Genomic DNA, 11,161 nt, shown 5'->3' with positions numbered 1-11,161 from the left:
AAGTGACTGCTTTGGAATTGCTTCCTGGTGATGCTGTGGGCATAGAGAAATTGCCAATGATCTCTCACTCCAGCAGACCCTAAACTCTGTCTGGGCTTTTAACAACCCAGGAAAACATTATATAAAATATATACATACACATACACTGTACATATATTTTACATATAAATATACACACCCCCATAATCACAAACTCAATCATTCATAGACTCTATATTTAGGATTACTTATAAATGTTTTACTATTGCTGAGACAGGATAAATAGAATCATAGAATCATGGAATAATTTTGGTTGGAAAAGACCTTTTAAGATCATCAAATCCAACCATTAACCTAGCACTGCCAAGTTCACCTCTGAATTATGTCCCTAAGAATCTCATCTACACGTCTGTAAAATATCTTCAGGGATGGTGACTCAACAACTTCCCTGGGCAGCCTGTTCCAATGCCTAATAACCCTTTCCATGAAGAATTTTTTCCTAATATCCAATCTAAACCTCTCGTGGCACAACTTGAGAACATTTCCTCCCACCCTATTGCTTGTTACTTGGGAGAAGAGGCCAACCCCCTCCATGCTACAACCTCCTTTCAGGTAGTTGTAGACAGCGATAAGTTCTCCCCTCAGCCTCCTTTTCTCCACACTAAATAGCCCCAGTTCCCTCAGCTGCTCCTCATAGGACTTCTGTTCCAGATGCTTCACCAGCTTTGTTGCCCTCCTCTGAACTCTCTCTAGGACCTCAACATCTTTCTTGTCATGAGGGACCCAACACTGAACACAGTATTCGAGGTGCAGCCTCACCAGTGCTGAGTACAGGGGGAGAATCACTTCCCTACATCTGCTGACCACACTAGTTCTGATACACAGAATCACAGAATCATAGAAACACAGAATCACAGAATCACAGAATGGTTAGGATTGGAAGTGACCTCTGGAGATCATCTAGCCCAACCTACCTGCTAAAGCAGGTACACCGAGAGTAGATTGCACAGGAATGCAACCAGGTGGGTTTTGAATGTCTCCAGAGAAGGAGACTCCACAGCCTCTCTGGGCAGCCTGTTCCAGTGCTCTGGCACCCTCAAGGGTAAAGAAGTTTTTCTTCATATTCAGATGGAACCTCCTGTGCTTCAGTCTGTGCCCTTTGCCTCTCATCCTATCATTGGGCACCACTGAAAGGAGTCTGGTCCCATCCTCTCGACATCTGCCCTTGAGATATTTATAAACATCGATGAGATCCCCTCTCAGACTTATCTTCTCTAGTTTGAACAGACTCAGCTCTCTCAATCCCTCCTCATAAGAAAGGTGCTCTAAGCCCCTAATCATCTTGGTAGCCCGCTGCTGGACTCCATCCAGTAATTTCTTATCCTTCTTAAACTGGGGAGCCCAGAACTGGATGCAGTACTCCAGAGGCGGCCACACCAGGGCAGAGTAGGGGGGGAGGATAACCTCCCTCGTCCTGCTGGTCACACCTCTCCTAATGCACCCCAGGATACCATTGGCCTTCATGGCCACAAGGACACATTTCTGGCTCATGGTCAATCTGTTGTCGACCAGAACTCAGAATGGTGCTTTCCAGCAGGTCCACCCCTAACCTGTACTGGTGCCTGGGGTTGTTCCTCCCCAGATGTAGGACCTTACACTTGCCCTTGTTGAATGTCAGGAGGTTCTTCTCTGCCCAGTCCTCCAGCCTGTCCAGGTCTTGCTGAATGGCAGCACAGCCTTCTGGTGTGTCAGTCATTCCTCCCAGTTTGGTATCATCAGTGAACTTGCTGCAGGTGCAGTCAGTCTCTTCATCCAGGTCATTGATGAACAGGTTGAACAAGACTGTACTTAGTACTGACCCCTGGGTCACGCCAGGATGCTGTTGGCCTTTTTGGCCACCTGGACACATTGCTGGCTCATATTCAGCCAGCTGTTGACCAACACCCCCAAGTTCTTTTCTGCCAGGCAGCTTTCCAACCACTCTTCCCCGAGCCTGTAGTACTGCATGAGGTTGTTGTGACTCAAGTGCAGGATCCAGCCTTGGCCTTGTTGAACCTCATGCAAGTGGCCTCAGCCCAACAATCCAGCCAGTCCAGATCCCTCTGTGGAGCCCTCCTCCCTTCAAGCAGATCATAACTCCCACCCAACTTGGTGGTACTCCCACCCAACTTGGTGGTACTCCCACCCAACTTGGTGGTACTCCCACCCAACTTGGTGAATCCTTTGGTATTATAACAAAAGACCCTTTCAATTATGTATATCAGCAGTAGTTAGTTATAAATGAGGATGTAAATTGTGTGTGCAATGTCTGTTAAAGACATAGAATAACACTAGGACTTTATTAATAGAAATAAATGTCAGAGGTAGAAACAAATTACTCTGTGTACTTCCACCCTACAGACATGAAATTTGTTGGTTTTCAGAGAGTTTTGTCAGATCATGTGAAATCCTCCAGAAGCAGAGAATGTAATGTGAAGTTCTTGAATGCCTTTGAAGATTTCATGGTCTGCAAGTGTCCTTTTGCTCCTGCTTCTGCCTTACTCTTCCTGTACCCCCACTTCCGTCATATCTCAGGAAAAGTGTACTCCAGCCCTCACTGGCTATAAACTGATAAAACTGACATATGGTCAATAGTATTTTAGGGTCTGAAAGTTGTGGTGAATATTCAGCACTTTTTTTTCTTTTTTTTAGCTTCAAAGAGAGCTGTTTTTCTCTCTCTCCATGGCCATCTTACTATCATTCATGCAAGGCAAGGAAGACAGGGAAGATACAAACAGCCAGGATTTTCTTCTCTTCTTTGACAGGCAGTAACGTTGTTCCTAAGGGCTGCCACTTTTAACCGACAGAAAAGCTTCTTTTCTGACCTGCATGACTGTCAAAAATGGACACATATGAATGAGCGCTGTGTATGCTGAGAACTGCAATATCAAAGCACCATTATTCACACATCATACCTGAAAACACTGGTCCTAGGCACCCCTCACCCTGTCTCCTGTTTAATTTAACCCCAGGCCACACAGCATGGCTCACTAATTGTGGAATGCTGTTTTGAATACAGGGTTCAAATAGCAAATTTAAACTGTAGATTTAATCTCCCAAGAACTGTTGAGATGTATGTAATTTTCTTCCACAAAAGCTGAACAAAGAGATGGTATAACATTATGATTGTGTAAATCTTCTTTCAACACCTCCATTGTACAAAGTGTAGTCTTAGTGATTGAATAGCAACAAACAAAAGTCTCTCTTCAATTAAACCTCTGTGACTCACAAACAGACAGAAAGCTTCATCTAACGTATCTGCTATAATTAGATTCCTTCTTTAAGGTAAAGTGCTTTTGTTTTAAAACATGTTTGGAATAATCTCTTAAAAAAAACCTACGTGATAAAGATCAGATATCTATTTTGCTCTGAATCATCCATTTAAAGAAAACGCAGAAGTTTCCATTAGAGCTGTTTCAATCCAGCTGTAGAATTACACACACACACAAAAAAAAAGGCATAGAGTTTTGCTGCTATCATATGGCTATCCATCATAATTTAGCACCTGTAATCAATTGATATGCAGTAGGCAAATGTCAGTCTGTAAGTTATGAAGTATCTCAGCAATAGTAGCTAGGGGAAAAAATCGGTATGTTGCCATTTTCAACAATTGAACAAATTTAGTGGAAGCTTAAAATAACTTTCAAATGAGAAGTAGACATAATGCGTAGTAAGAAAACCTGTAAAATATTCCTTGCGCAGCAACATTCAAAGGCAGTGGGACATCAGTATTCATTGTTCAGTATTGAATATAATAAATATAGCTATTATGTAACAGAAACATTAGCTTTCTGTGTAAAAAGACAGCATGGGATATTATCCTTGAGGCCTTAATATATCACATTCTTTCTCACATAGACGTGCAAATCTTCTGCAGACAGGCAGTGAAGAACTTCAGCTTTAACAGTTATTCTGTTAAAATCATGCTGATGTGCCAGATATTCCCTCACACGAAGACATGGGAGGAGCAAAGTGATGTGCTCCCCCTCATCCAGGAGAGGTGCTGTTTTACCTGTATTATATTCCTGAGACTTTTCCTTCACCCAATGCTCCAAGCAGCCCCAAGATGCCCAATAGAAGATTAGATATAGCCAAATAGTTTTGTCTGATTCCTGTGTTTATATGGCAGTGCTGCAAGATTTACATCCATAGATTGAAAAGATAGAGGACAGGCTTATCTCAGATATATGCAGATGAAAATGGAATTATTTTGAGCATTGTTGACATACATATGTGTTAGCAGGGTAGCTTGGGGCTGTAATTTAGCCAAAGTTAGTCTAAATTCTAAATTATTATTACTACTTGCCTTTATTTACTAAATGATATTTCATTTTCTTAGAAGTAAAACTGGGCAGATAGTGGGGTGGTTTTCTTCAGTTTGATGCCTGAACTCGGGGATGTAAGGTGAGCAGAGGTCAGGGGTCAGTTCACATCCAACAAGGGCTGAAGCTTTTCAAAGCTTTTCAGCCAGGCAGAAGTGTTTGATTCTGGCCTCCGTAAGACTGGTCTAGAATGCGTTTGTCTCCTAGGAAAGGTGAAAAAACAATGACTCAGAGTTCCTCCCAGCTTGCTTCTTTCGAAGATTCAGAGAGGGGATTTTCCTGTCTCCTACGCTGAAATACTGGCCCAGAATTACAGCATATCCTGAGGCATAGTAGGAAATAACAGTACTGCTATTACCATTGACAGCGAAAGTTCTGAGAAGAATCAGATGGTGCAGATGTCTTCTCATAGTTCTGGGTGAGGAAAGACCCTTTTCTGTCCTTTTTTTGTGCCGGTTTTATTCCACTGTAGGTGCAAAAATATTTTCAGGGATCTGTGGGCTTAAGTGGTCTGTTTCCTCCAATGCTGGTGCCACTCAGCCCTCTTGTAGCCTTTCAGTCTTTTCTACAACTAGGTGTGGGACTCACCCAGGAGGCCACATATTCAAGTGTCTTGTTCCTTCCTCTGTAGAAAAGATTGAGCTAAATATGTCCTTTTCCATCTACAACTCAACATTGGTATTGGATATGACAATTTTTGTCCAAGAGAATTAAGAACTTTCTCTCCAAAGGTTCTCTCTTTTGTTCTGCATAGAAGGACTACACAATAAAAACAGTCTTATTTTAAAAGAAGACCACACAGGTGTTCCTCATGCTTGATTTACTTTTTTGGTCATACAGTCACCGTCACCATAGGTAGCATGAATTACTTTCCTTTTCCTTTACACTAGCAACTTTTAGAATGTGTCTGTGTCTTCTGCAGTATGTAAAGGATGCTGTATTTCCAGAAGCTCTTTTGAAGCCCTCTTCCCCCTTACTGATTTATAGGTCATGATCTGATGCACAAAGCTCTAAATGAAATGGACTTCAGCCAGTAGTAGATCAAGGTGTGCTGCAGCTATACAAAAAATTCTTTTATTATTTATTTATTTATTTTCTTGGGATTTTGTTTGTGAAAGGGTATGTTAGAATAAAAAGTCATAGCAATAAGTGAAGTGTGCAATTGTTACATCAGTAGGTTTCAGGTTAATCTTTTCCTGTTCCCTGAATTATTGTAAAATATTTATTGTTCCCATTCTATTGCTGTTAGTAAAATTTTTATTTTTAAAATTAATTTTCTGCTTTCTTCTCCAGAAGTTGGGGGGGAGGGAAGTTGTAAAAGGTCTTCCCAGCTACAGGAATATTTAAAGTCTCATTGAGATAAAATGATACAGTTTATTCCAACAAAGGAACATATTCCCTAGAAGAAAATTGAAAAGCAATTGGTACTATTTTATTTACAGAGCCCTGAGTTCCAACAACATTATTCCTTAGTCCTTGAGGAAGTAATATACTCTCACCCTTAAAACGCTGTAAGTAGTTGATAATCCATTATTACAGTAAGCCGTACACTCACACAGTAATTATCTAATAACCCCTTATAAAAGACCGTAGCTTCCTAATCTGTTTATAATTATCATTTCAATGATCCTGTGCATTAATGTCTGACCTTCAGCAACTCTGACCTGATCTTAATTAGCTCTAATATCAAATCATCACTATATAAGAAACTAGCCATGACCAAATGAATGAACCCCAGGTACAGTTAATTTCTAGAGCAATTATCTTTTCATGTAGGGAGATTTAAATGATTATCTGCACAATTTCACACAGTTTTATGTAATTCTGTGACATTATAAATTCTGTTTTAAATCATATTTCAAAGGCATGGCTCTGCAGACTGGCTGCACATAGTAGACCAAGTTATGAGGATAGTATATCATACTACCAGTGTATAAAACTAGATGATTTCTGTTTCATTATTTTCAATTACGCAAAGTGTATTTCACAAAGTGATAAATTGTAGCTGAAATATATAAATATGTGCCAAGGTAGTCTGGGGACTAGTGACATCCAGTATAAATTGTATGTCATTTTGAAGAAATGTTACATTATATTAAAATACTGTAAGTAATTGATAATACCATAGGTGTTAAAGCAAGATTAGAAAATTCTAAAATGTGTATTGGTAATATGCATGCAGTATTTACAACACATTTGAAGCTGAGTATGATTTATCATATTTTAAAAGCTACTGTATAAAAAATGGAAATACCACAGAAAACATTTGAAGCTGTTATTTAACTCACAATTATGCAGTATTAAGGGTGGATTATTTAATGTGTTATTAAAAGACCCAGGCTTCTGATTTATTGTTTAATCTCACTGGAACATAACACAAAACTTAATGCCGTCCCAGCTATTTGTTTCATGTTTTTCTACACACACACAAACACACACACAGTAGTGGGAAAATTCAGAGTCTTTCAGATAAGCAAAGTAATTTAAGATTCAGAAGACAGTTCTACAACTAATACATGGGTGTGCTGTGTTAGTGCATTTTTGAGTAATATATCTCTGGGAGAACCCAGTAAGTATTCACTCTAGGTTTTTCAGGGATATATTTTTCACTCCATTCAGGGAAAAAAAAAATACATATATATATACATATAGAGAGAGAGAGAGAGAGAGAATGGCCTTTTTATTTCAGAAATTGCAAGCCAGTTGTATGAAGTATTTCAACAAGCATATTATTTACTGTCCTTTCTTAACACACTTTATCGAGGTTAACCATTGAACCTTCTTTCTCAGAACTCTTTCAAATGCTAACATTTCCTACCTATAAGCCAAAACATTTGTCCTACAGCCATCAGATGAAGATAGCAGCCTGATGAGGGTGATTGATTTGAAAGGTAATTTGAATGGAAGATCTTGTGTACATCCTCTTAGTGATGCCACAATGACAGCTCAGACAAGCTTTCCACAATATATCACCCAGGGAAGCGGAAAAGAGTAAATTTAACAAGTGGCACTGCCTTCTTATCACATTTTTCTTTTCTTCTAATTTAGTATCTTCATTCTATATTATGTCTAGTTATGTATAAATATCAAAGCTAGTCAACAGATGTCTTGTGTTACCATTTAATTAAGTCAAATGGTCAGTAAATGATGTATAAAATCAGACAATTAGTATCCACAAGCTAAATAAACTAAAGAAGTAATTCTTAGAAATTATCAAAAAGTGATTGCAAAGAAATCTTAGCCACCTTTCTGATCAAATGGAACCATCTGTTATCCTCTTTATAGGACCATTTGTTTTTTTTTTTCACTTCCTTTCCATATACACACATATTTGGTTCCTTCCTTATACTTAAGATCAACCATGTGCTTTATAGATCCTAGCAATTTTCTCCTTTACACTTTCAGCATATTTCTGTCAAGGAAAAAAATGTGTCTACCTATATCAAACACTGAATAGTTTAAATCATTAAATAAACCTCAGTCATTTTAAAGTAGAGGTTTTGAGAAAGTACAATGAATTGTTTTCATAGAAAATGAAATATTCACTTAAAAATACTGGAATATATATCTTCTTGAAATATTATCATCTTGCTCTAAAATTCTTTTCTGTTTTAGATCTTCTGTCCTGTATTTCATTTTCATATCTTACAGTTGAGATACACATATGGACACTTCAGGAGGCTTAAAATCAAAATCAAATTCCTCTCTTCTTCAAAAGAAAATAAGCCTACACTTTAATCAAATACATTTAAGGACAATAAATATTTCCTTCTTTTTCACCTTCAATAATTTTAGTGTGAAATCTTCGTTTTTTTCCCCCCATATATTTAACTTTAAAAAATAATTTAGAAAAAGCTTATATGAATATTGTGACATTCACTCATGGATTTTAGAAGAGAGAGTGAGAGCAAGCGCACCATCTAATCAGCAAGAGTTGGAAGCGTTAAATTTGTATAGGAGACAAAGACATCCTGGCTTTTTTGTGTGGATTACACTTACTTTGGGAAAGAAGTAGCTACCTGGAAAATGGACTTTCTTCCATAAACCGACACACATACAGACAAGTCTTTCATCTTCTTCTCAAACCAGAGACAGCTAGATTTTGGGTGTAAACTACAATTACAATATTTCTAATGAGTCAGACATGTCTTGCATAAGGCCCAGTGCAACACACTATAAACTCTTCTAGCATATTAACCCATGTCTTTATTAATCTGCTTGTCAGAAAGCTAGTATATGAAAGAGGATGATAAAGAAGTACTGTTAAAGGCAAACAAATAAACATAAATGAGCTGGAAAATGATGACACAGATCTTGTGTAAGTCCAAACAAATAGCACTGGTTCTTTTTTTTTTTTTTACTAGGAGGTTGTATGTTCAAACTCAAGTATAGTTCTTAGAGTTACTTAGCTGGGAAGCTGTTCAAAACAGGGATCATGCAGTTGTTCCATGTTTACTCAGTGCCTTGCATAACACAAAGCCAGTCTACAATGACACATCACACAGTCCACTGTAAAAATAGGAAGCATCCCATTTACATTAAAAATCAGTGATATAATGGGTTGAAGAAACTGACCTTAGGTTTCAGCAAAGTGATAAAGACCTTTTAATGGTGACCTACGGGTGTGTACAATGCGAAATAGTTTGGAACTGTCTAGAAAGGATTTATGTATGGAACTGACCGTATTTAGTTATGATAAAATTTTCTCTCATGAAGTTATGTTCTTGGGAGCTAATGAACAGAGGATACAAAGGTAACATTTGCTGTAGCTCTTACTAATCAATGGCAATTCTTTCTCAGTTAATATGTGTTTTCTACAATAGCCAGTCAGTACATCAGACACACATGTAGGCCTGGAACTAGCTCTGAGCATGGGTTTGCCTCGTAAGAGTTTAATGCCAGCTAAGCACGCGATTTAAAGTGCTCCTACCAGTGAGGACACCTGTGATTTTGGGGTGCAATGACTATGTTCACTGCATTACTTGTAGTTCTTTGTCTATAGGCAGGGGAGGATATTTACTTCATGGAGGAGCTTCTCCAAGAATGCAGGAGGTATACTGAAGCTTTTCATACCAGTTTCAGGCAGTGCCTAGAATAGTGGGTTTTGTTCCCTAATAGAACTTTATTTTTTGGAGTGAAACAAGGTTGAAGGCATATATTTGCTTTTAGGCAAAGAGAGGAAACAGACATCTGAGAGTTTTATTGGTTTTGTCTTGTTACTTCTGTGTTTGTTTTTAAAATTGCTTAACAAGATCTGTCATACCTCGGAAATTTAGACTCAGGTGAGCATGTTTCAAAACCATGGAAAACAGTTTTTGAAACATCTTAACATTGTTTTTAGGTATTTCCCCAAAGGCTGCAGTCTTCCTTTTGAATTGAGGTTTTACTGAGATGAAAAGAAATTCTCTCTCATTGATCCCCACAGGAAAGGCATTTGCCTTTGAACTCTATTTTTAGAGATGTTTTAACACATATTTACACTTGGGGGGATATGTATAAATGTAGTTTTGTTTAAACTTAACATGTTTTTGTTTACCTTATAGGCAGGTAGAGTTCAGAATTTGTACATGAACTGAGCTAGCATATACACCTCCTGAGAGCCAATGTTTCCTTTGAAGAATTTCTTTCTTACCTGCATACTCAACCCTGCTGGGCTAAGTGTGGTGGATAGGGAAGAGACTTTTCCATGCGTTATTATTAGAACCCAGATGTGTCATTCAAAATAGGGGTCCTGAAATTACTAAGAGTGGTGTGAAATGCAATCTTTCATTCATGCTATCCCAACCAGTAACTTTTTAGAATGACCCTGTGACTTTTATAATGGGACAATGTAAAAGGTTATAGATTGAATTCTATGAATCAGTGCACATTTTTCTCCATTTTTTTTGAAATCTCATTTGCTACATACCATATCTACTGTTTGCATTAAAAGGGCTACACCACGTTGTGACCCTGTTTCATACTGATCTAATAGAAAAGTGAATCAGGCTATAAATTTTTAAGCTTTTCTTGTTGAATACCAAGATTGAAGTTTAATACCTAGGACTTCTCTATAAAAGGAAGGCAGTATTTAGGAAGTCAGGTCTTAATGTGCCAGGAATGTCAGCATCATTTCCTCGATGGAATCCTTCTGCTTGTGATAGTAGATCTTTCCTGGGAGGTAGCTCCCTTCACTTTCACAGCCTACAGTTAGATTCCTTGTATCTTCAAGACAATTTTACATGGAAAACTTTTTTTGTAATGCACAACAGGTGTGAATTTTAATGTATCCTTTGTAGTCAGGAGCAACTTGCCATGTCAGCAATGTTAACACACTGTGAGATGAAAGTAGGCAAAGCTAACTTGTAGACTGTGAAGATCCACGTGGAAGTCATTTATGGTGTGATTCAGGTGCACATGCTTTTTTATGGTGTACAAATGAGCTCTCATAGTACACAGATCTCATACACTGACAACAGGTCCTTGGTTGTGGCCTCTGCCATTAAGTTTATGTACATAAGCTCATGAAGTCCCACTGTTGTGTTATAATGGCCAGAATGCTTAAGTGAATTAATTAACAATGTGTAAATTAATCTAGGATAGTAGCTGCAGCAGATGCTGGTTTTCACTGGAAAATAATACCTCTTAACAAACGAAGGAGGCATGAAAGGACCTTTAAGTCATCAAGATCAGTTCTCTTTCACTGGTTACTCTATGGTAATTAAAATACTTCCTCCTGTGTCCTAATCTTGTTAATGTTTTAATCTTGTTCATGGCCCTGAAGTTCTTTGACCAAAACTATGTTTAAGTTTATTCATCATTCTATGGTTTGATTTTTTTTT

At 38.1% G+C, this 11,161-nt stretch overlaps 1 pseudogene; it reads right to left on the bottom strand.

Annotated features, from left to right (window-relative positions):
- Positions 1 to 348: 348 nt before the first annotated feature.
- LOC135985018 (uncharacterized) lies at positions 349 to 1,888 on the bottom strand (annotated as a pseudogene).
- Between the last annotated feature and the right edge of the window lie 9,273 nt (positions 1,889 to 11,161).

Source organism: Caloenas nicobarica, chromosome 2 (genome assembly GCF_036013445.1).
Source record: "Caloenas nicobarica isolate bCalNic1 chromosome 2, bCalNic1.hap1, whole genome shotgun sequence".
NCBI classification, from domain to species: domain Eukaryota; kingdom Metazoa; phylum Chordata; class Aves; order Columbiformes; family Columbidae; genus Caloenas; species Caloenas nicobarica.
Note: the sequence above shows the minus strand (reverse complement) of the source record. Positions and strands in the feature narration are given on the sequence as shown.